We start from the raw sequence: 5,353 nt of genomic DNA, 5'->3' as shown, positions 1-5,353 counted from the left end.
GCAAAAGTACACTATACGCCTTAAAGCACTGCGGACATTTGAGCTGTCGTTACATTTTACAACCTAAACCTTGATCCTATAAAAATGGAGGAGGACAGGGTCATTGGACCAGGCAGTAGCTCAGGTCCCTTCCAACCCCTGGCATCCTTGACTCATAAGACCATAGATATAGAGCTGAAAAGTGCCCTCCACTGGGATTCTGACTCTTATCTCTTCATTTTGCAGAGGAGGAAACTGAGGAAACTTTTACAGGTAGGGATCCCTTTTCACTTAATGGCCAAGAAGCCTTGTGCTAAGTAAAGGACCGCTTCTCCTCCCATCCTCCCTTCCACTCAGAAAGCCTAGCTTGCCACGTGCTACTCATTCCCCATCAGGCACACCTCCCGGTCTTGGCATCAGAGGCCAACATGGCAAAGTAGATCATTCCGACTTCCTTGGGTAATAGAAGTATTGTCTCCAAACTGGGCCATGCCAGGTCTTAGGAACCCAGACCCCAGAACAGTTGAGTATCCAGGGTCTCCGGCCACTGCTGTTCCCTCACCCCCAGGAAGAGGCCAACAAGGCACACTAAGAAAGAACATGGCCAGGGCAGGAGCCCTAAGTCCTCATCCTGGTCTGTTCTCTGGGTCTCAGTTTCCTCATCTGTCAAATGAGGGGATGGTCTCTAAGGACCCTTCCACATCTAACTATATTTGTTCACAGGGTAACCCTGCTTTTGAACAGGCCTAACATGGAGCCCACTGTGTCCCCTACCATGTGGAAGCACAGGGCTCCATTTTAGCTAAACTAGGCCTGCTCAAAAGCCAGGTTAAAACAGTTTTTTAGTGTCTCAGTCTAAGCAGGACAGCGGGCTAGATTTGGGGTCAGAGAGCCTGGCTTCAAATCTCCACTCACTACCTGCATTCAGTCATTTTTCAGTCATGTCTGACTCTTTACGACTCTACTTGGGGTTTTCTTGGCAAAGATACCAGAATGGTTTGCCATTTCCTTCTCCAGCTTATTTGACAGATGGGGAAACTGAGGCAAATAGGGTGAAGTGACTTGCCCAGAGTCACACAGCTAGTAAGTGTTATGTGTCTGAGGCCGGATTTGAACTCAGGTTCTCCTGAATCCAGGACCAGTGCTCTATCCACTCAGCCACCTAGCTGCCCCCTCATGTCTGACTCTTTATGACTCCATTTGAGGTTTTCGTGGCAAAGATACAAGAGTGGCTTGCCATTTCTTTCTCTAGCTCATTTGACAGATGAGGAAACTGAGGCAAACAGGGTGAAGTGACTTGCCCAGGGTCACACAGCTTGTAGGTATCTGAAGCTGGATTTGAACTCAAGAAGAGGAGTATTTTTTACTCCAAGCCCAGTGCTGTATCTTAGCTACCCGTGTGATCTTGGGCAAATCATTCAGCTTCTCTGGCTTCTGGGTGATGGAGTTGGAATCCCAAATCTCTTGATGCTCAGCCTTCAGTCCTATGACGAGGGCGAGAAAGGATGCCAGAGGCTGTCCCACCCAACTGCCTCTTTCTATAACACACTGGAGAAGTATTTGGCCATTCAGCCTCAATTTATACATCTCCAGTAAAAAAAAAAAAAAAAACTCACTATGTCCCAGAGAAGCTTTTCCCACTCCTGAGCTCTTATTGTTAGAAAGATTTGACCCCCTAAGGTGGAGCCTTTGCAGCTCCTACTCCGTTCTCCTGGTTCTGTCCTGGTTCTGGATCAAGCAGAGCAGGTGTAACCCCTCCCCCTCAGGACAGCCCTTCAGATACTGGATCCTCCCCACCCCCACCCCCCAACCTCCTTAGCCTTCTCAACACCTTTGGCTGCTCAAAGTAGTCCTTATATGGCACCGTATGAGGTGCCTGCTTCCTGCTCTGACTTATGATGGTATCATCCTCCCTTCTCTGCCCAGGTCCCTAGAATCAGGACCAGAAACTTCGGTTATAGGGTAGAGGCATTGGATTGCGTTGGGATTCTTGTCTGTGTATCTGCAATACAGCACTGTGACTTTCAAATTATATTGGTCAGTCAGTCAATAAACAATTACAAAGCACCTACTATGCACCGGGCACCGTGCTAAGCACAGGAGATTCAAAGAATGGTAAAAGGTCCCTTGGCTCTTAAGTTGCACCCAGGCAAATGTGGGCGACAACCTGCAAATAACCATGTTAAAAAAAAAAAAAAAGGTATAGACAGGATAAGTTGGAAATACTCCACAGAAAGAAGCACTATGGTTAATGAGAATGAGGGAGACTTCTTGGAAAAGGTGGGATTTTAGCCGGGACTTGAAGGAAGCCAAGATGAGAAAATAGGAATAAAAGCTTTTGTAAGAGAAATCGTGCAAACAGGCCTACCAGAGCTCGAGGCCCAACTCTCCATGGTTCTGTCAAGTCAACAAGCATTTATGAAGTGTCTACCAGGGGCTGGGCAAGGGGAAGGGAGCCCAGCGGCGTCCCTGAGCAGCCCTCCCCACCCCAAAGGACCCAACTATCAGAGACCGTGGGACAAGGTCAAAGGCAGGAGGCCGGCCTGACCAGCCCTCAGCTGCCGCTCCACTTCCATCACTGCCCTACGACCAGGTCAGAGTCAAGCCTAGGAGCTGGACGAGATCATCCCCCTAGGAAAAAGGACAAACAAAAATCCTTTACCACCTGGCTCTCCTCAAGCTCTCTACATTCTTCTCAAATCAGCCTAATTTCTGTTCCCTTTGCAAGAATGCCATCTCTCCTCTCCTTGCCTTTGCCCAGGCTGTGTACCCTATTTGTGGAATGCCCTCATCCTCACCTCCACTCTCCAGGACTCCTCAAGCCCTAAAGGCTTATCCCCAAAGCCTCTTCCTACAGAAGAAGAGTTGTTAGGGCTCCATTCCTGGACTCCTTCCCCAACACACACACCAAAAATGACTATCTACTGAGTTAAGTATTTACTGAAATTGCTTTCTATCAACTGAATGAGAAGCCAGGGAGATATCCAGGTTTAAAATGAAAAAGTTTTTGTGAGGGACAGCTAGGTGGCACAGTATACTTACCAGCTGTGTGACCCTGGGCAAGTCACTTAACCCCGATTGCCCCCCACACACACACACACACGAAAAAGAAAAAGAAAAAGAAAAAAAAAGAAAAGGTTTTTGTGTTAGGGCTGTGCTTGAGACAGCTCATACTGGCTGCAGAGAGCTGGTTGTTAAATGTTCAGGGTGTGCATACACACTTTGGAAATCAACAAATGCTACAAATCAGAACTTGATTTATCATGTTGCTTGTCTAGATTTAAGAAAGTGATGGAGAAAATGTTAAACAATGCAGGCTGAATTTTTTTAAAAAATATTTATTTTGTGATTATTTGTGGGTATGTTGTCTCTTCCCATAGAATGTAAGCCCCTTGAGGACTGGGACTAGTTTTTGGTTTTGTATTGTATTGTTTAGCATTTCACCTGGCCTATAGTAGGCACTTAATAAATGCCTGTTGAGTTGAATTGAATCTCTGCTGTGGAGACTCAGAGGAGGAGTTTGTTAGGGGTGTGTCTATGAGCAAGGAGCTGGAAGAGAACTTAGAGGCCATCTAACTCACCCCCTTCATTTCATAGGTGAGGAAACCGAGGCCCAAGGAGATTAAGTGACAGGGTGGTCAGGATTTGAACCCAGGGCCTCTGACTCCAGAACCACTTTTGTTTCCACTGCCCCATCATCACTGTTTTCTTGTTATAAAACACTTTCCTTACATCAGAGGAAGGTAGTACTAACCATTCACTTTTTGGCTATTTTCTTTTTTTTTCATTTTTTTTCCCAATTACATGTAAAGACAATTTTTAACATGGATTTTTTTAAAATTTTGAGCTACAATTCTCTCCCTCCTTCCCTTCCTTCCTTCCCCTCTCCCTGAGATGATAAGCAATTTGATATAGTAAGCATTCACTTTTTACAGAGGAGGAAACTGAGGCTCAGAGAATGTAGAGGTGTTGAATGCCCCATGGGATGCCCCTGTGTGGGTGGTGATGGGAACCACTGGAGATGGGATCAAACACAACCTGTAAAAAAAACAACTCCAGGCAGAAAGGAAAGGATCCCCATGTCTTGTATTAAGAAGGTTATGAAAAATCCCAAACGGGGATGGGTCTGGAGTAGGCGTCCTGCCCGGGACTCTCTCTTTACTTGTGCTGGTAGCAATGAGATCACAGTGGCAACACCCATTTCCAGAGCCCATTCTGGTATTTACAAAACACCCTCCTCACAACCATCCAATGAGGGGGTGATGGCAATCAAGAATTACGGTTCCATTGTACATTGAGGGAAAACTGAGGCCCAGAGACAGCAAGCAGTACATGCTTGTTATGTGCCAGGACGCTGCACAAATAGTGCTTTGGAAAGAAAGAAGAAAAAAAAAAGACCAAGATTTGGAGATGAAGAACACAGGCTCCTGTGCTCGTAGGATCAGGGTTACAGTTGGCAGGGACCTAGGAAGCCCTCTCGTTCACCCGTCTCTCTCCTCTTACAGATGAAGAAACCCAGGCCCAGCATGAGGAAGTGAGCTGTCCAAAGTCCCACAAGTAATTAATGGCAAAGCTGGCACTTGGGCCAAGGAAGCCTAACTTGAAACCTCCCCCCAACCCAACGGAACTGAGGTGGTTGAATTGGAGGATTTCCACACTGTCTAAATTCCTCGAGCTGAAAGGAGGAAATGGAAGCTGGGAGCTCATCCTAGTCCCTCTTGGTTTAATGTAGGAGCTCCCCAAAAGGCAGTATTGATACTGGGAGTCAGACAGCTGCCCACGCTTCCCTGTCTTCTGCCTTCCCTCCACTAAAACACATTGCGAATAATAAAGGCTGGATTTGAACTCTGGTCCTCCTGACTTTAGGGATGGTGTTCTATCCACTCGGCCACCTCACTGCCCCTAGCAATAGCCTTCTCAATTAGAGTCCCTGCCTCCAATCTCTCCTTCCTGCAATCTACTCTCCACACAGCTGCCAAATGTATATGCCTAAAGCACTGGGCTGCTTCGGTCACTCTTGGGTTGAGGAAATTTCAATGCTTCCCTTCCACCTGTAGGATAAAATACCAACTCCTACATCTGGCCTTCAAAGCCTCTGACAATCTGGCTCCTGTCTACATTTCCAGGCTTGTTGTACGCCATTTTCCTCCATGTACTCTATGATCTGAGTAAACTGGCTCACTTGATGTTTCTGCATCCATTTCCCACCTCCATGCCTTTGCCAAGGCTGTATCCCACTCTTGGAATGTACTGTTTCCTGCCTGCCACCTCTTAAGAGGACTATCTTCCTTCCAAGATTAGCTCATGTTTCCTCTTACAGGAAGCCTATTCTGATCTCCCAAATTGCTGGTGTCTTCCACCAGGAAATTACTTG

The sequence above is a fragment of the Vombatus ursinus genome, unplaced genomic scaffold (genome assembly GCF_900497805.2).
Source record: "Vombatus ursinus unplaced genomic scaffold, bare-nosed wombat genome assembly UNPS02015004.1, whole genome shotgun sequence".
NCBI classification, from domain to species: Eukaryota; Metazoa; Chordata; class Mammalia; order Diprotodontia; family Vombatidae; genus Vombatus; species Vombatus ursinus.
Note: the sequence above shows the minus strand (reverse complement) of the source record.